The following is a 25,817-nucleotide window of genomic DNA, read 5'->3' as shown; positions in this document are numbered from 1 at the left end:
GGGAAAGGGACTGGTGGTGTGGGGGGAGAGCCTGGTGGTGTGGGGGGAGGGCCGGGAGGCAGTGGTGGTGATAAAAATACGTCTGGCGTGGCTAAATAAGCCCGCCACGCGCCTCGGATACTTACCCCCAACATCCATTAAACGCCTCAACCTGGTCTCTGTGGTATGTTTCTCTCATATAATGTGTACTGTACAGTTTTTATTGTTTGTATCTCACAATGCAATGTACAATAGTGATTTGATGCACTGTATTGCAAGTGAAAATGAAAATCTGATGTTACTTTAGGATAACCGGGAACCAATTAGATTTTTTGCCATAAAGACAATGCCCCAACTTTCGCTAATTCCACTTTTGCGCATTATTTTTGGACCCAATTAGGCGCGAAAATTGGTGCCCCACTGTATATATATATATATATATATATATATACAGTATATATATATACAGTGTAAATATGTATATATATATATATATTGTTATGAAGGAGGTTTTACCAGTTAGGTAGTCTCGTACCTTCGAGACGTTTCTGGTACTGTAAGTTTCGGAACGAGTCGTCAGAGTTGCCAATTTGCCTGGTGTTTGTGAGCATAGTTATTTCGTAAGTTATGCATTAATTTAATGTGCTTTTTCTCAGTAATGTTTTATTTAAGTAATTGTTTGTTAAATTATGTAATTCAAGTTCGTATGGTTAATGATTTAGAGTGTTATGTAATGTGAGAACTCTAGCATGTTTTGATGTCTCGTAGTTGGTAACTGTTGTTGCCAGGGGCTGATGCAAGACAGTATGTCCTAGAATGTTGGAGAAGTGGACGTTTCTAGAACAATGCAAGCTTATATAAGGATGGGGTAGAGATTATTACAAGTTGAGTGAGGTGTCAAGTCAGTTTGGAGTTTAGTCGGGTTTCAGGTCAGTTTGTGTGAAGTGCAGTCGGTTTTGCTGCAGTGTCAGTGTCAGTGAAGGTTGTATATTTTTGGTACTTGTGAAAACAGTGGCAAACAGTGACGGGTTATTGAAGTTTGTATATCAGTGGAACATGGGAAGACAGTGAAGTGTACTAAGTGTAATTACTGTCAGTGAAGATTATTTTCAGTACTTGTGTAATAAGTGAAGTGTTAGCAAGCATTAAGTGTACTAACTGTGAAGTGTTGTTAAACATTAAGTGTAACTGCAATCAGTAAAGTGTGTATAGCTCCAGTGCTTGTGAGAACAGTGAAGTTGAAAAGCATTAAGTGGAATTATTTGGAAAATAAAGACAGTGAACCTTAAGGAGCCAGTGTTTATTTTCGCCTCAGCTGATCTTGTGTACTGCACACCTAAAGGCTGACCATAAGAACAACAACTCACTGGGCAACGTCCTTCCTGTACTGTACTACTGCTGTTGGAGCCTGTGGCAGTGCAGGGACTGGGACATAACAAAATATATATATATATATATATATATCATTCATTGCCAGACGCCATGTATCCCAAACAGGGTGGCCAAGGGCTAAGAGTTAATTGTTTTACAGGGAGGAGCACTAATCCTCCACCAACCCCACTTAACACGTAGGGATGCCAACAGCATCTGGTGTTCCCAGGCGGTCACCCATCCAAGTACTAACCAGACCCGACGTTGCTTAACTTCGCTGATCGGACGGGAAGCGGTGTACTCAACGTGGTATGGCCGTTGACTATATCAAAAGCGGTAAAAAAATCAAAACCTATCGTCAAACCAGGGTATGGCCATCGTTAGGTGGGGTGTGGTGGTATTTCTACCCCCCATTGCTAAGCTGGGGTATCACATCTATGGGTATCATATATCAAGGTATACCTGTGTTGTGGTGTGGATGTGGATGTGATAGGAAGCGTTATGAGGAACACACTGAGGTGGTTTGGCCATGTGGAGAGGATGGAGGGCGAAAGATTGACGAAGAGAGTGTATGTGAGTGAGGTGGAGGGGGGAAGAGGGAGGGGGAGGCCGAGGATGAGATGGAGGGATGGGGTGGAGAGGTATATGAGAGAGGGGGGTGTGAGTTGGGAGCAGGGCAGTGAAATGGCGGGGGACAGGGCGACTTGGAGGCGATTTGTTTGTGGCCACCCCAAACGGGATTGAGGCGTCAGGCAATAGATAGATAGATAGACAGACCTGTAGTTATCCACTTACTACCCATAATCCACTGTATTTTCCACTACAGCAGAATTTATTTCCTGTGATCTGCACTTTCTTATCACAACAAATATGTATACACATGAAACTTTCAATAAAAAATAAGGCACTGATTTCATCATGAAACAAACTTTCTGCTTCCATTATTGACATAAATATACACAGAGCACTGGTGCAAGGCTTGCTCTACGACACTTCCTCCTCCCTCCCTCCTCCACCTCCTCCCTTTCTCCACTCCACTATATTTTCCACTACTGCATAATTTTTTTTTTTTCTGTGATTTGTAATTTTACATCATAACAAATATGTACACAAATGAAAACTTTCAATAAAAAATGAGGCACCGATTTCATCACGACACAAATATTCTGCTTCCATTATTCACACCAAAATACAGAGAGCGCTGGTGCGAGGCTTGCCCTATGGCACTTCCTCCTCCTTCCCTCCTCCATCTCCTCCCCTTCTCCATTCCTTACCTCCTCTACCATCTCCTCATCCATGCCAATATCCCCCTCTCTAGGATCATCAATATCCTCTGAACCATTCCCATCATCAGAAGTAGCAGATAAATGTACAGGAGGAAACGATGGGCGCGCAGATATATATATATATATATATATATATATACAAAAATATACAGATCATATAGTATACATATATATTTATGTATATATATATATATATATATATATATATATATCATATAGTATACATATATATATATATATATATATATATATATATATATATATATATATATACAAAAATATACAGATCATACAGTATACATATATATTTATGTATATATATATATATATATATATATACAGAACATACAGTATACATTCATATACAGTACCCTCGCGTCCAGCACGGTAATATTGTCATGCATGGGTCACGTGTTGGACCAAAAACGTGTTGGACTAACAACAGAGCTTATGGGGAAAAATGAATTATGTCAGCAACCCTAGGAAAAGTCACCCCAAATACCTACTATATACCTATACATATATTGGTACTATTGTAATTATAATAAATGGTACTGTGCTATGAATGATAAATAACCTTTTAGGATAGTGTTGGTGGGCTTGCTGGGAATGGAAGGTGGTATCCAAGGCTGTAGATAGTCCTACTGGGTCCCCGGAGGATGGCTGCTGGCGTCACTAGCGGGTAATGGCTGTTGCTCCTCCTCAACCTCCCTCATAAATCCTTCGAAATCACACTCAGAATCACTATCTTCATCCACTGCCATGGAAGGTCCTGCTTCTGCCTGTCCTACCACTCTGTAATCCTCGGCAAAGTGCATGCTTCACACACTGTTGCCAGAGTTCCGTCTCGTGACTGTGGAAAGTGATCGCTGTCGCTGACTCGGTAGAGAATAAGGAGAAGCAACTTTGTTTATAAACTGGTACGCACGCTGATGAGAAGGGTTTCAAAACGATTGCTATTTATTCTAAAATATTAATATGTATTCAGTGTCAGGCTAAATGTTCAATGATGCAGTACGATACATTCTCTGTCGAGTCACCTGGGTTTTGGTCACACTGTTTGGCCGTCGTATCCTCGGCAGGAATCCATCCAGATGAATTCCAAATGCCCGTGGTATTGTCGGCAATTTTACCACGTTACCGTTCTGATTTACCATCGTATCCTCCGCAAACCTGGTATGAAGTGCCGTGTGATAGCCTTCGCCTGCCAGGATCTTGTCTTAGTTTTTTATTATGATCCTCACGTTGGCTTCATTCATGTCGTAGGCCTTGGCAATGTCAACTTTCCTCTCCCCTTTCTTCTTCCTCTCGATGCTTTCTAGTTTGGTGGCCTGAGGGAGGTGCCGACGCTTCTTGGGGTTCTCAAAAGGCTTTCTAGGCATCGTGAGCAGGGTAAAATGCAGTAAAAATGCAGAAAATGCAGCAAGAAAAAAGCACCTTCCAATGCAATTATGCGACTGAGTGGCGTTGTGGCGGGAGGACAGACGGATATGGAGGTGTTGGTGTGATGGTTGTGGAGAAATGGGTGGAATATGTTATGAATGTTTTGAGAGTAAGCGATAGGATATTGGTTGTGAAAATTCTGTTGGGAAGAAAGATAGCTGTGATTATATCGGCATATGCTCCACAGGCAGGATTGGATGAATCAGAGAAAGATAGATTTTGGGATGATTTAATACGTGTAGTGGGTGGTATGCGGGATGATGAGATAGTGATTTTGGGAGGGGACTTAAATGGTCATGTAGGTGAAGCAGCCCAAGGTTATGAAGGAGTGCATGGGGGATGTGCATATGGTCTAAGGAATGCAGAAGGGGAAAGGATACTCGAGTTTGGGGAGGCAACGGACATGATTGTGTGCAACACATATTTTAGGAAAAGAGACAGTAGGTTAATTACGTATGAGTCTGGGGGAAATAGCAGTCAGATAGATTATTTTCTGGTTAGGAGGGCCGATAGGAGGTTAGTGAGGGATGTTAAAGTTATAGGAAGTGAGGAGTGTGTGCAGCAGCACAAACTATTGATTTGTGATATGGTGCTTAAAGAACAAATGATGAAAAAGAGGACCTATGTACCTAGGAGGAAAATATGGAAGCTGAAAAACCAAGTAGTAAGGGATGCCTTCTATAGCGAGTTGAGGAGAGTGGTGGCTGAACAGGGAGCTGTAGACAGAGGAGTTAATGAACAGTACAGAGCCCTCAAGAACAATTTCTTGAGAGTTACTGATGTAACATGCGGCTGGACAAGAGGACCACCAAGACATAAAGTAACTTGGTGGTGGGATGAGGGTGTAGAAGCTGCAATTAAGGAGAAAAGAAGGCTTTTCCGGGAATGGAAGAAGGGTGGTAGCAAAGAGGAATATTTGGCTGCCAAGCGTAGGGCTAGGAGAGAGGTATACAGGGCAAAGTCTGAGTCACAGAGACAATTACTTGATAACCTAAATCATGGGGAAAGGAAAAATATATTTAGGGTGGCAGGTCAGGTGAAGAGGGATAATCGGGATATCATAGGTGAGCAGTGTGTGAAGAATGATGAAGGAAGGGTAGTGGTGAACTGTGAGGATATTAAAGATGCATGGAGAGAGCATTATAACCGGTTGTTGAATGAGGAGTTTGACTGGGACAGGGAAGGTTTGGAGCCAGCAGATCCAGTGTCTGGCCCTTGGCCTTTGATTGATACTGCTACTGTGAGTGAGGCAATAGGCAGGATGAGGGTGGGGAAGGCAGCAGGTGTGTCTGGGTTGACTGCCGAAATGTTGAAGGCCTCAGGCGATATAGGGGTGAGTTTAGTCACTGACCTGATAAATAGGATTATTTATGAGTGTGTTGTCCCAGATGATTGGCTGAAGAGTGTAATTGTAAATGTGTATAAAGGGAAGGGTGATGCCCTGGAAAGAGGGAATTATAGAGGTATAAAGCTTTTAGATCAGATAATGAAGGTAATGGGGAGAGTTTTAGAAGGTATGATTAGAGAAAGAGTGAATATTGATGAGATGCAGTTTGGGTTTATGCCAGGTAGGGGGACCACTGATGCCATATTCATTGTTCGACAGCTTCAGGAAAAATATATTGGTAGGTGAAGGGATCTTTATTTTGTTTTTGTTGATTTGGAAAAGGCCTTTGACAGAGTCCCTAGAGAGGTGGTGAAGTGGGCAATGAGAAAGCTTGGCTTGGAGGAGTGGCTGGTTAGGGTGGTTATGGCCATGTATGTGGGTGCTCACACCCAGGTGAGAGTGAATGGAGATTTGAGTGATGAGTTTTCCGTGAATGTTGGTGTGCATCAGGGGTCAGTCTTGAGTCCCATGTTGTTTATCATGGTACTTGAAGCCCTTTCACGTGACTTTAGAAATGGACTCCCGTGGGAGTTGTTGTATGCTGATGATTTGGTGTTGATTGCAGAGAATGAAAGGGAGGCGGAGGAAAGGTTTAGGAAGTGGAGAGATGGTATGGGGCAAAAGGGTTTAAGGGTAAATGCAGATAAAACAAAAGTGATGATATCTAGGGTTGGTGGCGGTACTGTCAAAGACGAGGGAGAGTGGCCATGTGCAGTTTGCCACAAGGGCGTGGGAAGTAATTCCATCTTGTGCGGTGTGTGTGATAAATGGGTGCATCAGAGATGTAGTGGTATCAGAGGTAGACTGCGAGATAATGCTGATTTTATGTGTACGGCGTGCCGGGGTGAGCAGGTGGAGATTGTCAGACGTGAAAGAATTGAACTTGCTGGTGAATCTCTTGAGTGTGTGGAAGAGTTTTGTTATTTAGGAGACATGTTGTGTGCTGGAGGTGGGGCTGGAGCTAGCTCTGTGGCTAGGGTGAGAAGTGGTTGGAAGAAGTTCAGGAGCTCTTGCCTCTCCTGACATTGAGGGGGCTCTCCCTACGTGCTAAGGGGTCTTTGTATGCAGCGTGTGTTAGGAGTGTAATGCTGTATGGCAGTGAGACCTGGGCAGTGAAGGAGGAAGACATTCGCCGGCTCAGACATACAGAAATGACAATGATTAGGTGGATGTGCAGTGCGTCCCTGCGTCCAAGGCCTGGAGGGGCTGGGTTTACAATGGAAGAGTTGAGAGGTAGGATGGGACTGGAGTGTATTGGTGTTGTGATGAGGAGAGGTAGATTGAGGTGGTTTGGACATGTGGAGAGGATGGGGGATGATAGTTGGGTGAGGAAGGTGAGAAGTGTTAATATTGGGGGTGGGGTTATGAGGGGTAGACCGAGAAAGACATGGGACGAGGTCATTAAGTGTGACCTTAGGGTTAAGGGACTGAACAGGGAGGCTGCAATGGATCGTGCAGCATGGAGAGCCGCCATTAGGTGACCAAGGCCGACACATGCAAGCATGTTGGAGCCTTTAAAAACGAAAACGAAAACGATCACATGACACCAGATGCGTTTTTAATTGGGCGGCATCACGATCACATCACGATAGCGGGCGGGGAAGGCTACTTCATCAGAAGTTTTCATTGGCTATCATCATCATGGGAATGTCCAGTATGACCGTGTTGGACCGGGGGTGATCGTGCTAGAGTGAACTCTGCGGATTTCGCCCACTTCTCGGAGCTCTGCGCGTGTTATGTTAAAACTCGTGTTGCAGTAATTAAATCGTATTAAATAATACTAATTAATTGCTCTCCGTGCTGGACCCGAATCGTGCTGGACTAACGCGTGTTGGACGCGAGGGTACTGTATAGATATATATATATACATAAATATATCTATTGCCAAATGCCTCAATCCCGTTTGGGATGGCCACAAACAAATGGCCTCCAAGTCGCCCTGTCCCCCACCATTTCACTGCCCTGCTCCCAACTCACACCCCCCTCTCTCATATACCCCTCCACCCCATCCCTCCATCTCATCCTTGGCCTCCCCCTCCCTCTTCCCCCCTCCACCTCACCCACATACACTCTCTTCGTCAGTCTTTCACCCTCCATCCTCTCCACATGCCCAAACTACCTCAGTGTGTTCCTCATAACGCTTCCTATCACATCCACATCAACACCACAAAGCTCCTTTATATCCTCATTCGTCAGCCTGTCTCTCCATGTGACTCCACAGGCTCCTCTTAAATAACTCATTTCCACTGCTCTCACTCTTGCCTTGTGTCCTTCCAACAACGTCCAAGCTTCACTTCCGTACGTTAGAGTTGGTATCACAATACTGTCATGTAGCAACTTTTTCACTTCCATGCTCACTGCCCTGTTTCTTATCACTGCTTCCAAAGAACCAGCAACCTTTTTTCCCTGCTGTACCCTTTCAAGCACTTCACCCTCCAAAGCTCCATCCTTACTCATCACACTACCCAAGTACTTAAACATACTCACATTTTCCAATTCCTCACCATCCAACCTCACTGTACATTCACTGACTTCACTTCTCTCAAAGACCATCACTTTACTCTTCCCTAAATTCACCTTTAGATTCCGTTTCTTACACACTCTCCCAAAGAAACGGAATCTAAAGGTGAATGTAGGGAAGAGTATATACAGTACATACAGTATATACATACAGTATACATATATATATATATATATATATATATATATATATATATATATATATATATATATATGAGTGTGTGGTAATCATAGGGGCATTTGTCTTCTTAGTATAATAGGAAAAGTGTATGGTAGGATACTTATTAACAGAGTTAGAGAAAGAACAGAGAAATTAGTTAGAGAAGAACAGGGAGGCTTTAGGAAGGGAAGAGGTTGTGTAGATCAGATATTCATTCTTAGATCTTTAGTGGAAAAGTTTCTAGAGAAGGGAAAGAAGTTGTATGCGGCTTTCATGGATTTGGAGAAAGCATATGACAGGGTGGATAGACAAGGATTGTGGAAAGTGTTAAGAATATATGGAATAGATGGGAAGTTGTTGAATGCTGTGAAGAGTATGTACGATGGTGTGAAGGCTGCAGTGCGTGTGGATGGTGAACTAAGTGAATTTTTCTCTCTGAAAGTTGGTTTGAAACAGGGATGTGTCATGTCTCCATGGTTGTTCAATCTGTACATGGATGGGGTAATAAAAAAGGTACAAGGTAGGGTAGTGGATGTTGGAGTGGCCCTGGTGAGAGAGGATAGTGTTTGGAAACTCCCTGTACTGTTGTTTCCAGATGATACTGTGTTGTTGAGTGAAGACGAAGGGGAGCTGCAAGGCTTGGTGGATGAGTTTGAGAGAGTGTGTAAGAAACGGAACCTAAAGGTGAATGTAGGGAAGAGTAAAGTGATGGTCTTTGAGAGAGGTGAAGTTAGTGAATGTACAGCGAGGTTAGATGGTGAGGAATTGGAAAATGTGAGTACGTTTAAGTATTTGGGTAGTGTGATGAGTAAGGATGGAGGTTTGGAGGGTGAAGTGCTTGAAAGGGTACAGCAGGGAAGAAAGGTTGCTGGTTCCTTGAAAGCAGTGATAAGAAACAGGGAAGTGAGCATGGAAGTGAAAAAGTTACTACATGACAGTATTGTGATACCAACTCTAACGTACGGAAGTGAAGCTTGGACATTGTTGGAAGGACACAAGTCAAGAGTGAGAGCAGTGGAAATGAGTTATTTAAGAGGAGCCTGTGGAGTCACGTGGAGAGACAGGCTGACGAATGAGGATATAAAGGAGCGTTGTGGTGTGGATGTGGATGTGATAGGAAGCGTTATGAGGAACACACTGAGGTGGTTTGGCCATGTGGAGAGGATGGAGGGTGAAAGACTGACGAAGAGAGTGTATGTGAGTGAGGTGGAGGGGGAAGAGGGAGGGGGAGGCCGAGGATAAGATGGAGGGATGGGGTGGAGAGGTATATGAGAGAGGGGGTGTGAGTTGGGAGCAGGGCAGTGAAATGGCGGGGGACAGGGCGACTTGGAGGCGATTTGTTTGTGGCCACCCCAAACGGGATTGAGGCTTCTGGCAATAGATAGATAGATAGATGAGGTCTGTTCAGAAGGTATCCGACCTTAGGCTCTAAAAAAAATATAGCTAACCTGTTCAGCTAGAACACTAATCCCCCCTCATAGAAGGTCCTTTCTGACTTGACACCTGTAGCCCAGCATTCTTTCCACTGCCTGAAACTATTTTCAGAGTCAATTTTCAGTATCTCAGGCAGGTGTTTCATTGCATTCATCATGATCCCCCACCTCAAATCGGGAACCTTTCAGCAGAGTTTTGAGCTCGAAGAATAACTAAGTAACATGGAGCCATGTCTGGTTAGTAGGGAGCCTGCTGGACCTGTGAGATGTTGTGCTTGGTGAAAAATTCTTGAATCAGTTGAGAAGAATGGGCAGGGATGTTGTCATGAGGCAACTTCCAACTTGCCACTTTCCAAAGGTCTGGTATCTTCTGCTGAACTGCATCATGAAGATGACAGATAAACTTGAGGTAGTCAAGCTTACTGAGAGCTTGACTTTCTGGTGTGTAATCATGGTGCACAACACCACAGTAGTCGGAGAAAAACTATCAACGTACATATCACTTTGCTGCGGACCTGTCATGAATTTTTTGCTAATGCAACCCTGCATGCTTCCACTGTGAAAACTGTGCTTTGGTCTCTGGGCTGTACGCATACATCCAAGTCTCATCTCCAGTGATAACAGTGTTCAGAAAGTCTGGGTCGCGATTTGCACACTCCAACATGTCTTGAGCAACGTTCATCCAAGAGAAGAGATCATGAAGAATGCAAAGAAGCACCTGCAGAAGATTTTTTTTTTTTTTTTTTTTTTTTTTTACGTATCCAACTCTGGGCAAAGGCTTCAGGGCCTATTTCTCGGGGTCAGTGACCTATCCCAAGGCCCAGTAGTCTTCCTACACCTCCACATGTCACCACTTCGGCGCTAACACCCACCATCCGCATTGAATACATGCTAGGGCTGTCTCATACAGAAGATACCAAAAACCAACTTTGAAAAAAGTTTCAGGCAGTGGAAAGAACACTGGGCAATATGTGTCAAGTCAGAAGGGGCCTACTCTGAGGGGGATTAGTGTCTTGGCTCAACAGGTTAGCTATTTATCTTTTTATACCCAAAAGTTGGATACTTTCTGAACAGACCTCATGTATATACATACTAGCTAAAGCCGTGTTTTTGGCATCCAAGCTCGAGCTTGGGATTCGAAGTGCATCTTCGGGCGCTTGGTTTCTGTCTGCAAAAACAGTCCAGGATACGTAGAACCGAAAAATTACACGTGCCGATCGCAAAGTAAACAGAAGGCTTTGCCGAAGTGGATCTTCTGACGAATGCTCAACTTACACGCAGCCGCTGTTTGTGCTGAACTGGCTCTTATATGTCGTTAATATCAGCCACCTGCACCTTAATTTTCTGTGCATCTTGCTAATTTCATGATATTTATCAATTACGTGTCCTTGCTGACCAATCTCACTCTTCCCAAGCTACACCAAGACTGCTCCTGACCACGCTTGGGTGAGATATGAAGAAAGTCTTGATTTCAATGACAAATGCTTGGGCTGGGTTCGTATCACTCTGGACGATAAAAATGGCGCAGCTTTGTTTCACCGAAAATGGCTTCAAATCTGATCTGCCAGCCTGGACGACAAAAACATGTCTTAAGAAACAAGTCGCACACTAGCTCTTCAAACCTCTTCCCATTTATCTTCGTAAACATCCTTCCAGCCAAGCTTGCCCAGTCAAGGTCAGTCTTGAAGCATGCTTTTTTTCTGTGCCCAAGATTACTGTATCATCATGTCTTCTAAGCATTCCATTGCGGCCCCTAGGTTCCTCGGAGGCCTTGCTCTCCATCTTATTTTTCCCTAAGTTCTTCACTTTTGTTTAACAAGAAACTGGCTAAAGAGCAAAATCCTTGCTCCCAATTAACTCATAAATTCGGGACCCACCTGTATAACGAAGGGCCAAATCGTGACCGAACTTCCCCTGGATTTTGCAAACAAAGGTTGCCAAATGTGGGGGAAGTTCACAAATCAGCCCACGGTGACAACAGCATCCCTTCCTGGCACAGTAAGTATACTGTAACAATACTACATTATACTGTATTCTTATTATGGTTATTGTATTTATATGTACAACTTCATACAGTATTGTATTTACATGTACAACTTCATAAACCACTGAATTCTCCATGTAAAACTTCATAGAGTAGGTTCTGTTTGAGCACGTAGGACCAAATAACACCCCTTATATAGCAAACTGAGTTCGGCAATCCCTTGGAAATACTAAACCCCTCATATACAGTGAACTTTTGGATACAGAAACCCACCCTGCCCCCCAATTAGCTCATTATATCAAGAAGTTTACAGTGTGTGTGTGTGTGTGTGTGTGTGTGTGTGTGTGTGTGTGTGTGTGTGTGTGTGTGTGTGTGTCTACATATATATCTATCTATCTCTCTATCTATCTATATATATATATATATATATATATATATATATATATATATATATACATCCATCCATCATCCATTCCTACGTCACCCCATGAGGAGCATAGGAGCCTGGGGCTAGGCAAGTTGGTCCTGACATTTAAGATGAGAGTGACCAGCCTCACTCATTCCTGAGTGGCATTACGTGAGCAATAAACTCCAACCACCCCTTGGATATAAACCTGCACAGGCTCAATCTGACTGGAGCACCTTAATTACCCACTAAAACACCAGGTGCCATCTTTTGGTTATATGGTTACCACCCAGCATAGTAAATGGTTTCCTGGTGTACAGGAAACCATTTGGCTTGTCACTCAGGGTAGAGCCACCCATAGGGAGATGGAGAAGGAAAGAATGAAGGAAAGAAAGACAGAAGAGGGAGTGTAAAGTCACCCACTGGCAAAAGAGGAAAGAATGAAGGAAAGGAAGACAGAGGAGGAAGGATGGAAGAGAACAAAGGGCAGACACTCAATGCAGTACTACATCAAAAGCGTGGATGGTGAGTGCCCCCACCTACCACAACACACACATATATATATATATAATCTCAGCCACCAACTCCTTGTCGGAAGGATGCACAGGTACATTGTCCAGAAGAAGGAGGGCCTTTACCTGGTCGCGCGGGATTCCCAATGTGTTCGTCTGGTAATGAATGATCTCCTTGATGAAGTGGCAGTGAAACCGGTCTTTGAAGATCTTGACTGTGAACCAAGCCTTCACTGAATGGTACCAAAAGAAGGGAAGGACATCCATCACCCAACGAAGACACCGAGGCTGCTTTGCATAGCCAATAATAACGGGTTTGAGCTGGTGCATGCCGTTGGCATGGCACAACACAAAGCAGATACCTGTTGCTTGCAAAGCTTGCAGCCAGGTACACGCTTATCCGTCTCCTTGGCTAGAGTGTTCGTTAGCACCGAGCAATAGGACAGCCTAGTTTTGTCAGCGTTGTAGACTTGACCGAGAGTTAGGTCCTCCCTGTCAATCAAGACCTTCACCTTCTACCGAAACTCCTCTACTCGCTCCTTGTAGGCGTCCAGAGCTTCGCCATGGGCCTTATGGTTGGTAAGGCCATGTCGTAACTTGAAAGTGAAGAGCCAACCCTTGGATGCCTTGAAGCCTGAGGTGTTGTGTAACCTTGCAAACTTCTCGACAGTAGCCTTCAGCTCCATACCATGCACCAGCACACCAGCAGCATGTTGTTGTTGATACCAATTCAGTGTGGAGCGGTCGATTTCTGCAAACCGGGTAGTGAACATAACCTTCCTCTCCACGTTGCATTTAGTGTTCTATGCAAAGTCAACTGTGTACTGGGTAAGCTTGTCCCAGGATCTCTTAATATCAAACAATGTAGAGCGGGCCACGTTGAATTCATGGAGGATGCGTGATGTTGACCATCCTGCTTCCACCTTGTCCAATATCTCCCTCTTCTTCTCCAGAGTCAGAACCACTCGTTTCCTCTTCTTGGGCGGTGGGGCCATCATCAAACACACGAGGAAGAGGCAGCCGAGGAACAGCAGAGCCTGCAGCAGGTAGGGCACCACCACAAAAGCGAGCACATGGGCGGCCTTGGTGACGAGCGTGCACTCACGATGATGGATGAGCGGGAAATGAGGAGGAGGCAGCATCACCCTGCTTGACGTCGGTGGAACTACACGGCAAAACACAGCTGGTCCATGCCGCGTGCCAAGTTCAAATTACGGGTGGAAAAAAATTAGGATTTGGGGGGGATATTTTACGTTTTTTGGGTCATTTTTGGGTTCTGAAGGCCCAGGCCCAAAATGTTCGTGTAGTGGGGAGTCTGGATACTGTACTAGGCGTCCGGATATTACAGGGATTACTTATATATATATATATATATATATATATATACATACATATACATACAGGTAGGTCCTGTTATACAACCATATGATGTATGAGAAACTGATGATACGACCTGAGTAAATTAGGGACTATTTTGAATATACGATCTCAAAAATCCAATGATACAACATTCAGTCTGGGCCGAGGTGGGAGGATTCTAACTCAGTTTTCCCAGCAAATCCAGTCACAGCCATTTTCTCTCAAACCTCGGAGAGAAACAGCGGGATTGCTCAGCTGGCGACCACCAGCTTCCCGTCTCCAACACAAAGTTACTACCTATAGGTGAGTGTTATGCATATTTCATATATAATTAATGTGCTGTCATGTTATCTGCATACTATTTGCTCTTTCAGGTTGCTTTCTCTACAGTTCAGTAATACAGATATGTTTGTTGCATTTGGTATCGTATATTTTAGCTTGAAAACTTACTTTTGATAGGGTCCTTGAACCCAACCAATATTTCACCATTAGTTACGTGTTTCATTATACGAGAATTCATTATAGGACTATGCTAACTGGAACCTAACTGCTCGTATCTTCGGGAACTCCCTACATACACATTCAGTATATGTACTGTATATATATATATATATATATATATATATATACTGTTTACATAAATATATAAAGTTTATCGAGAACACCATTCACAAGGAGGGAAAAAATGGCTTTTTTGGTGATTTCCCCATCAGTTTTGTACACATTCAAGAACAACCACCACAAAACATCATACTCCCTATCAATTGCTGGAATGACACGAAGTGCATGACCTGCAAATATTACTGATAATATGGTAAATTAGTGCCAGTGATAATAGTACACAGTCTTCATCTTACTATTTTTGCACAGTCAAAGTTCACATGAATTAGACAGAATCAATTTTCTTATACCACCCTACTTGTATGTATATCAAAGAACACACTCACCAAATCATTCACATTAAAATGATTCTGCAATACCTTATATTCCTGAGTTTTGTGCAAGGAAAAGTTTTTCTTTCAGATGGGCTTAGTAATGACAGGGGTTGCAAACTCAGCAGTTTACTGACCCCTAAAGCTTTACAGCACAATATGGAGATATCTCAAAATCATAGTACCTGACTGACATACAGATATGCTGTAGTTTTTATGAGAACCATGAACTGTGAAGGCACTAGGTAATACGAGCATAACTGGGAACTATGATCTACCTATCAGTCATTCTATAGCCAGATGCCTTAATCCCAAAATGGTTGGTCACAAACAAACTGCCTCCATGTTGCCCTGTTCCCTGCCATCTTGCTGCCCTCCCATAGTTTACAACCTCCTCTCTCATATACAGTGAACTCTCACATTTGGCGAGTAATAGGTGAAAAAATAAACCTCGCCAAACTGGAATTCCCCAAATCTGAACTGAATAACCAATGGGAAAAAAATAAATTGGGTGTAAATCATGTGGTAAACACACATAACATGATTCAGTTAATTTATTTTAGCCAAGAAACAATACAAAACAGAAAAACCCACATAAGAAAACAAAGTAATGGACTTGATGTACACGTGGTGTATGGTGCTTGGATGCCTTAGTTGGTGGTCTGCCAAGGTCGCTCACTCCACATTTCTTTGTTTCATCAGCCATTATGGGTTCTCTAGTCCTCAGCACAGGTAGGAATAACAATAAAACACAGACAAAATGCTGCACACATGATGGTGGTTGGCTGAGAAGTGTATTGCACGTGATGGTGGCTGGCAGAGAAGTGTTAACAAAGATGTCTTGGAACCAGGGTTGCCAGAGTCTTGTGACCAAAAGTAGCAGAAACAGGCCTCAAAAGTTACGAATTTCAGAGTAAAGTAGCCGAACATAATTATGTACTGGATATATATATATATATATATAAATATATATAATTATGTACTGGATATATACAGTATATATATATATATATATATATATATATATATATATATATATACAGTATATATATATATATATATATATATATATATATATATATATATATATATATATATATGTTGCCAGACGCCTCAATCCCATTCGGGGTGGCCACAAACAAATCGCCTCCACATTGCCCTGTCCCCCGCCATTTCACTGCCCTGCTCCAAACTCACACCCCCTTCTCTCATATACCTCTCCACCCCATCCCTCCATCTCATCCTCGGCCTCCCCCTCCCTCTTCCCCCCTCCACCTCACTCACATACACTCTCTTTGTCAGTCTCTCACCCTCCATCCTCTCCACATGGCCAAACCACCTCAATGTATTCCTCCTAACACTTCCTATTACATCCACATCCACACCACAACGCTCCTTTATATCCTCATTTGTCAGCCTGTCTCTCCATGTGACTCCACAGGCTCCTCTTAAGTATCTCATTTCCACTGCTCTCACTCTTGACTTGTGTCCTTCCAGCAACTTCCAAGCTTCACTTCCATTTGTTATAGTTGTTATCACAATACTGTCATGTAGTAAATTTTTCACTTCCATGCTCACTTCCCTGCTTCCTATCACTGCTTTTAATGAACCAGCAACCTTTCTTTCCTGCTGTACCCTTTCAAGCACTTCATCCTCCAAACCTCCACCCTTACTCATCACACTACCCAAGTACTTAAACGTACTCACATTTTCCAATTATTCACCATCCAACCTCGCTGTACATTCACTGATTTCACCTCTCTCAAAGACCATCACTTTACTCTTCCCTACATTCACCTTTAGATTCCGTTTCTTACACACTCTCCCAAATTCATCCACCAAGCCCAGCAGCTCCCCTTCATCTTCACTCAACAACACAGTAGCATCTGCAAACAACAGTACAGAGAGTTTCCAAACACTACCCTCTCTCACCAGGGCCACTCCAACATCCACTACCCTACCTTGTACCTCTTTTATTACCCCATCCATGTACAGACTGAACAACCATGGAGACATGACACATCCCTGTTTCAACCCAACTTTCAAAGAGAAAAATTCACTCAGTTCACCATCCACATGCACTGCAGCCTTAGCACCATCATACATACTCTTCACAGCATTCAACAAATTCCCATCTACTCCATATATTCTTAACACTTTCCACAATTCTTGTCTATCCACCCTGTCATATGCTTTCTAGAAATCCATGAAAGCCGCATACAACTTCTTTCCCTTCTCTACAAACTTTTCCACTAAAGATCTAAGAATGAATATCTGATCTACAAAACCTCTTCCCTTCCTAAAGCCTTCCTGTTCTTCTCCAGTCAATTCCTCTGTTCTTACTCTAGCTCTGTCAATAAGTATCCCACCATACACTTTTTCTATTATACTAAGAAGACAAATGCCCCTATGATTACCACACACTTCTTTTTCCCCTTTTCCCTTGTACAAGGGAATAATTATACCTGACTTCCAATCCTCCGGGACTCTACCTTCCTCCCAGGCCAATCTGCACATTTTCCACTTCCATTCTACTACTATCTCTCCCCCATGCTTCAGCATTTCACCACACACTTCATCAATTCCTGGGGCTTTCCCCAATTTAACTTTCTTCATTGCTTCCACAACTTCTATCCTACTGATTTCTTCCTGTCTTCTCACCTCCCTCCTTCTCCCAGCCATTCCCCAGCCACTTATACTCACATTACTTTCATCCTCTATGTTCAACAATTCCTTAACGTGTTCTCTCCATGTGCTCACATTTTCTCCCTTCTCCACTAGTAATCTACCATTTTTATCTTTCACTCCCCTGATATATATATATGTGTATATATATATATATATATATATATGTGTATATATATATATATATATATATATCGTTTTTGTTTCGTTTTCATTTTTAAAGGCTCCAACATGCTTGCATGTGTCGGCCTTGGTCACCTAATGGCGGCTCTCCACGCTGCACGATCCGTTGCAGCCTCCCTGTTCAGTCCCTTAACCCTAAGGTCACACTTAATGACCTCGTCCCATGTCTTTCTCGGTCTACCCCTCATAACCCCACCCCCAATATTAACACTTCTCACCTTCCTCACCCAATTATCATCCCTCATCCTCTCCACATGTCCAAACCACCTCAATCTACCTCTCCTCATCACAACACCAATACACTCCAGTCCCATCCTACCTCTCAACTCTTCCATTGTAAACCCAGCCCCTCCAGGCCTTGGACGCAGGGACGCACTGCACATCCACCTAATCATTGTCATTTCTGTATGTCTGAGCCGGCGAATGTCTTCCTCCTTCACTGCCCAGGTCTCACTGCCATACAGCATTACACTCCTAACACATGCTGCATACAAAGACCCCTTAGCACATAGGGACAGCCCTCTCAATGTCAGGAGAGGCAAGAGCTCCATGAACTTCTTCCAACCATTTCTCACCCTAGCCACAGAGCTAGCTCTAGCCCCACTTCCAGCACACAACATGTCTCCCAAATAACGAAATTCTTCCACACACTCAAGAGATTCACCAGCAAGTTCAATCCTTTCACGTCTGACAATCTCCACCTGCTCACCCCGGCACGCCATACACATAAAATCAGCATTATCTCGCAGTCTACCTCTGATACCACTACATCTCTTATGCACCCATTTATCACACACACCGCACAAGATGTAATTACTTCCCATGCCCTTGTGGCAAACTGCACATGGCCACTCTCCCTCGTCTTTGACAGTACCGCCACCAACCCTAGATATCATCACTTTTGTTTTATCTGCATTTACCCTTAAACCCTTTTGCCCCATACCATATATATATATATATATATATATATATATATATATATGTATATAGCGAAATTCAAAATTTAGTAGCACAGGGCTTCCAAAAGCAACCCAATTCACTACTTGTAGCACAGTCTGGTTACTTCAAGAGGTTTGAGAAGACGAGACTTGAATTTCACAATGCAAAGTAAATTTTGTTGAAATTAATTCAGATTAATAAAAAAAATGTTGAAATTAACTGACATAAAATATATTTTTATTATATTTTTATTATAAACAACTTGCCAAATGTGAGATTTCTGTCACCAAATTAGAGTGTTGTGTACAATCCCATTCCATCGCCAAAAGTGAATTCACCAAATAAAAACTCGCCAAATGTGAGAGTTCACTGTACCTCTCTACTCCATCCCTCCATCTCATCCATGGTCTTCCCCTCCCTCTTCCCCCTCCACCTCACTCATATAGCTACATTCTCCTAGTCAGTCTCTCTCTCTCTCTCTCTCTCTCCATCCTTTCTACATGGTCAAACCACAAAGAACTACGAAATGAGGGTAAAGTGTATTAAAATTAACTTGGCATCAAACAAAAATCATAATTTTCCACTCCTACAGGCAGTCATTACAGCATGAAAGGAAGGTTAGCTTCCTTCACCATCACACACAAATGCAGTGGTGGTAGGGAAACCATCTCAACTCACAAATCAAGTTGCTGCTGCAACTCCCATGTGTGTACAGTCAAAGGCAAATGAAGGTGCTCTTCCTGAATTGTAAGCATGACCTTCTCATGAAGGAAAACAGGGATTTTTACTATGCACAAACCTGGTACATCACAAATTACTTTGATTACTAAATTATTTCTACAAACTCTATGATTTCAGATTGTGGTAGGTGGTGGCAGCATTCTTCCACTCACTTGATGTAGTGCTGCCTACTTCCTTCACCTTTATCATTCTTTTTCTGTGTCTGCCCTCCTCTCTTCCTGTTTCTCCCATCTTTCCTGTAACTTTTTATTCATTTTCTTTCCTTTTCAGGTGGTTTTTCATTAAGTGATAGGCCTAATGGTTTCCTGCAGGCCATGAAACCATTTACAATGGTGGGTGGTAACCATATAACCAACCAATGCGTGTTCACTACATGTCAACAAGTGGGTTTGCGGAGGGTTTGTGTCCCTCACCGTAAAGCAAGCAACTCAGAGTCAAATGGGCACCAGATTGGGAATTATGGAGTCAGGCTATAGACGGACAGATAGACGTACTCTATCTTCTCATAATTTTTCACACACTTAACAATGCTCCCATTTAACTTATCACACCCTTTTCAAAATCAAGATATGCTTATGATTATCTAACTGAATATGGGATAAGGGTTCAACATGGTGAGGAAAGAGTACGGAGAATGGAGGAGTTGGAAGGATATAGTCACGCAATGGCAGTGCAATCACAATAATAAATGGAGCTGTAATTTCATATTCTTTACCCCTACCAACTCATAAACTTCAATACTTACTGTAAAGAATATCTTGAAGCATCACCTACTTTCCCAGTTACACAAATAAGTAGGGGCACTGGAGTTATAACATACCATATAAATAATTTAATGTCAATGAGAAGTATAGTAGCTCATAATACATCATACTATAGTTAATGTATATACTGACAAAGCAGTTCTGTTTCTTGAATGTACTGTATTTGCTAAAGTATAAATTTTCACAATCTCGGCACTAATGAAAATGTTGATAAAGAATGTTCATTTTGAAGCTGCAGTAATAGTATGCTAAATTAAATCTTTAATTAATGTGTTATGAATGTTATGAGACTAAGCGATAGGATATGGGTAGTGAAAATTTTGTTCGGTGGAATGATGACTGCAATTATATCTGTATATGCTCCACAGGCAGGCTTGATGAGGTAAAGAAGGATAGATTTTGGGATGACTTAATACATGTAGTAGGTGGTATGGGGGATGAGATAGTGGTTTTGGGAGGGGACTTAAATGGTCATGTAGGTGAAGCAGCTCAAGGTTATGAAGACGTACATGGGGGATGTGCGTACGGTATATGAAATGCAGAAGGGGAAAGGATACTCGAGTTTGGGGAGGCAACGAACATGAACGTGTGCAACACACCTTCTAGGAAAAGAGAGAGTAGATCAATTATGTATGAGTCTGGGGGAAATAGCAGTCAGTCAGATTATTTTCTGGTCAGGAGGGCTGATAGGTGGTTAGTGAGGGATGTTAAGGTTACAGGAAGTGAGGAGTGTGTGCAGCAGCACAAACTATTGATTTGTGATATGGTGCTTAAAGAACAAGTTTTGAAAATGAGGACTTATGTACCTAGGAGGAAAATATGGAAGCTGGAAAACCAAGCAAATAAGGGATGCCTTCTAAAGCGAGATGAGGAGAGTGGTGGCTGAACAGGGAGCCATAGACAGAGGTGTCAATAAACAGTACAGAGCCCTCAACAACAACCTCTTGAGAGTCACTTATATAATATGCAGTTGGACAAGAGACCCACCAAGACATACAGTAACTTGGTGGTGGGATGAGGGTGTAGAAGCTGCAGTTATGGAGAAAAGAAGGCTTTTCTGGGACTGGAAGAAAGGTGGTAACAAGGAGGAATACTTGGCTGCCAAGCATAGGGCTTGAAGAGTGGTATACAGGGCAAAGTCTGAGTCACTGAGACTTTTACTTAATAACCCTAATCATGGGGAAAGGAAAAATATGATATTTAAGGTGGCAAATCAGATGAAGAGGGATAATCGGGATAGTATAGGTGCGAAATGTGTTAAGAATGATGATGGAAGGGTAGTGGTGAACAGTGGGGATATTAAAGATGCATGGAGAGAACATTATAGCTGCTTGTTGAACGAGGAGTTTGATTGAGACAGGGAAGGTTTGGAGTCTGCAGATCCAGTGTTTGGCCCTTGGCCTTTGACTGATGCTGCTACTGTGACTGAGGCAATACTGTAGGCAGGATGCAGGCGGGGAAGGCAGCAGGTGTGTCTGGGTTGACTGCCGAAATGTTGAAGGCCTCAGGAGATATAGGGGTGAGGTAAGTCACTGACCTGATAAATATGATTATGAGTGTGTCCCAGATGATTGGTTGAAGAGTGTAACTAGATGTGTACAAAGGGAAGGGTGATGCCCTGGAAAGAGGAAATTATAGAGGTATAAAGCTTTTAGATCAGATAATGAAGATAATGGAGAGCGTTCTAGAAGGTATGATTAGAGAAAGAATGAATATTGATGATATGCAGTTTGGGTTTATGCCAATCAGGGGGACCACTGATGCCATATTCATTGTTCAACAGCTTCAGGAAAAATATATTGAGAAGAAAAGGGATCTGTATTTTGTTTTCGTTGATATGGAAAAGGACTTTGACAGAGTCCCTAGAGAGGTGGTGAAGTGGGCAATGAGAAAGCTTGGGTTCGAGAAGTGGCTGGTTAGGGTGGTTATGGCCATGTATACGGGTGCTCGTACCCAGGTAAGAGTGAATGGAGATTTGAGTGATGAAAATTTTCCATGAATGTTGGTGTGCATCTGGGTCAGTTTTGAGTCCCATGTTGTTTATCATGGTACTTGAAGCCCTCTCATGTGACTTCAGAAATGGACTCCCATGGGAGATGTTGTATGCTGATGATTTGTTGCAGAGAATGAAAGGGAGGCAGAGGGAAGATTTAGGAAGTGGAGAGATGGTATGGGGCACAAGGGCTTAATGGTAAATGCAGATAAAACAAAAGTGATGATATCTAGGGCTGGAGGTGGTACAGTCAAAGAAGAGAGAGAATGGCCATGTGCAGTTTGCCACAAGGGCATGGGAAGTAATTCGATCTTATGCAGTGTTTGTGATAAATGGGTGCACAAGAGGTGTAATGGTATTAGAGGTAGACTGCAAGATAATGCTGATTTTATGTGTGCGGCATGTCGCAGAGAGTAGGTGGAGATTGTCAGGTGTGAAAGGATTGAACTTGCTGGTGAGTCCCTGAGTGTGTGGAAGAGTTTTGTTATTTGGGAGACATGTTATGGGCTGGAGGTGGGGCTGGAGCTAGCTCTGTGGCCAGGGTGAGAAGTAGTTGGAAGAAGTTCAAGGAGCTGTTGCCTCTCCTGACATTGAGAGGACTCTCCCTAGGTGCTAAGGGGTCTTTGTATGCAGCATGTTAGGAGTGTGATGCTGTATGGTAGTGAGACCTGGGCAGTAAAGGAAGAGGATATTCGCAGGCTCAAACGTACAGAAATGACAATGATTAGGTGGATGTGCAATGCATCCCTGCGTTCAAGGGCTGGGGGGCTGGGTTTATGATGGAAGAGTTGAGAGGTTGGATGGGACCTGAGTGTATTGGTGTTGTGATAAGGAGAGGTAGATTAAGATGGTTTGGGCATGTGGAGAGGATGGCAGATGATAATTGGGGACAGAAGGTGATAAGTGTTAATATTGGGGGTGGGGCTGCGAGGGGTTGACCGAGAAAGACGTGGGATGAGGTCTTTTAAGTGTGACCTCGGGATTAAGGGACTGAACTGGGAGGCTGCCATAGGTCATGCAGCATGGAAAGCCGCCATTAGGTGACCAAGGCCGACACATGCAAGCAGGTTGGAGCCTTCAAATGTGAAACAAAATGAATTGTGTATGTGTGCCATGACTGAATACTGCACACATTGCACACTTCTTCAGGATATGCTGATAACTAAAATGGCAATTATTACACAAAATAAGCACACTATTTGCTTCCAAATGGAAATTATTGCCACAATTCTAACAAGTTGCTGCTGCAGATCAGGGCATAGCAATGTGCAAGATACCATAGTAGAGGGGTCTAGCAATCAGACTGATCTAAAATTTCATAATACAGCTGTGAAAACTTATTTAACAAGGAAAACACAAAGCTATGCATAATAATAATGTAAACTCTCAATTATCTTGCATAATTTAGCCAAGCCCTACACCAAATAAAGCAAAATGTCGGGTATTGCATAGTACCCTCCATTGGCTCAATATTCAGCATCAAGCCAGATATTGTGTTACTACCCGTCTCAATCCTCAATCCTAAAAATTTTCCCATGAGTAAAAGATGAAAATTAGGCATAAAATACAATCAAGTAATGATACAATACAGTAATACAGAGCTACAGTGCCGGTTGGCTACCATTTACGAGCTGGTTAATGCACCTCAACACCAGATATTGCACTGAACTGCCGGTTATGTCCCACTTTAGCACCAGGTACAACATTACATAATTTCACTGGATACTGCTTCAACAGAGCTGAGCCTGCAGTGCCGGACATCGCATTGGGCAGGATATTGGGATGATGGATAATTGAGAGTTAACTATATTTAACATGAAAACTGTGCATATTTAAAGGTAATATGGATGTGCTATTAAAAAATCTAAACCTGAGTATTTATTTCATAAACAATACTAGGAATACTGTACTAATAAAGGTTATGATGAAATATTCAACATGCAAAAGTGTGTACGACATATGAGAAAATAAGACTGTATCCCTCACAGCAATACAATGATGAAAATATAAGGGATACTAATACTTGCCTGGTTTTAACAGGAACATAATACTTTTAGAAATATGCATGACCATTTTCATTTCTACACGGCCTTTTGTAAAATACTTCTGTATTTTACTTTTTGATATGCATGATCTGCAGCTCCAAGTATGAAGGTGTGATTTTAATACTGTACTATGGTTACTGTACCGAAGGAGAGCTTTTCCACAGCTGGTAATTCACCTGATTCAGACACATCAGAATCATATTATCCCTTTTAATTTTACTCTAAGATATGAGAAAACTTTATAATATTGCTTGTTCTATGAAACATGATACTGGTGAAGAAAGTATCAAGCTCCTAACTGTTTCACCAAAAACTTCTGCTAACTCTTCTCCACCAAGTAGATACATGCTTACCTATCAAGCTCATCTCAGTCACCTTAATAATATATAGTGATGACAGCTAAGCACTATTTGGGGATTCTCTGAACAGCAGATTTAAAACCAGGGTTGCATAACACATAAGTACTACACAAAGTTCCATTATAATACAGTATATATGAGTCACCTGACCATAATAATCTGTTTAAATGGTCAAGCATTGCAAATGATAGTTAATTTATCAGCAGACTGAAAGCTTGGTTGGAGCATTTGGGTAGCATCGAAATAGGTGGGTGGGTGGGTGATGTTTAGGTGAACCCACAACTGACAACAAAACATCATAAAGGGACTTGAAAGTTAATTCTGAAAAGCACAAACATTCAGTGGATAACAGCTGCATTTTCATATTAAAATGCTATTCTACAGTTTTCATATACTCAGTGCTATTTGAGGTTGATGTATTCATTCAATATGCTTTATACTGAAGACTATAAATTCATGGGTCTCCTTCACTAATTATGAAATGGTAGTATACATCACAATCAATCTATAAGCATAAGAACTGGGGATGGCATGAGTGTAAAGTCAGGAGTAAGAGCAGTGGAAATAGGATTAGTAAGTAATGTGTGTGTGACTTTACAGAGTGAACAGGATATGAAACAATGTTATTCACAAAAGATGTGGTGCAAGGAAGTCTACTGACATGGTAAAGGAGTGCACTTATATGGTACAGAATGAACATATGGAGAGAATGAATGTACATGGTGAAATAAAGTACACATGAATGAGTCTGATGATTGAAGGGGCATGGCTGGCCAAGAAATGAGTAGCATTTGCTAAATGACTGTAAGAGAAAGCAAGAGATGGCAAGTGATGAAACTAGATATTCATTGTCTGGCAGCTTCCTGAAAAAATATAGGGGAGGGCGGTGATGGTTTAGGCAGTGGGATGGTTCGGACAGTGCATTCCCTGAGAAATGTATGGGACCTAGGGCTGTGTGACCTTGCGTGAAAGTGGGAGTGTTTGTTTATTTTGACCACACGGAACCTCCAAGCTAGAAATGCCTCACTTTTTTATGCAGGTCAGATTTTATGTTTTTTTGCATCTCCTATGTAATAATTTGAGTGTATATCGTAAGCTCTACCTTTATGAATATGCCAAGCATCGAACTGTGCATTATCAGGGTGAATCTGTGTTGCATGTAGAACATATTGCTATGAAAAACGAATGTTAAACTCTCTCATGTGAAACTTGAGAGTATCTGTCAATTAATTACATAGATTCAGGATGATTCGGATAGTTCAGGAGGGGGATGGTTCAGACAGTCCGAACTACCCTTTCACTACTACCAAGTCATGACCTTATCAAGTGATAATGC

At 42.4% G+C, this 25,817-nt stretch overlaps 1 protein-coding gene and 1 non-coding gene across 2 annotated transcripts in view; both read right to left on the bottom strand.

Moving 5' to 3' along the window:
* The window catches only part of LOC145414371 (muscle calcium channel subunit alpha-1-like), a 1,622,725-nt gene that overhangs the window by 766,189 nt on the left and 830,719 nt on the right, over positions 1–25,817 (bottom strand). The window lies entirely within an intron of this gene.
* On the bottom strand, positions 1,555–1,673 carry LOC145414488 (5S ribosomal RNA). The gene has a single exon (XR_013899906.1). It is a non-coding gene; the product is annotated as a 5S ribosomal RNA (ribosomal RNA).

The sequence above is a fragment of the Coenobita brevimanus genome, chromosome 99 (genome assembly GCF_032717465.1).
Source record: "Coenobita brevimanus isolate Jiangsu-jjx chromosome 99, ASM3271746v2, whole genome shotgun sequence".
NCBI classification, from domain to species: domain Eukaryota; kingdom Metazoa; phylum Arthropoda; class Malacostraca; order Decapoda; family Coenobitidae; genus Coenobita; species Coenobita brevimanus.
The sequence above is the reverse complement of the archived record's forward strand: the minus strand, read 5'-3'. Positions and strand labels throughout refer to the sequence as shown.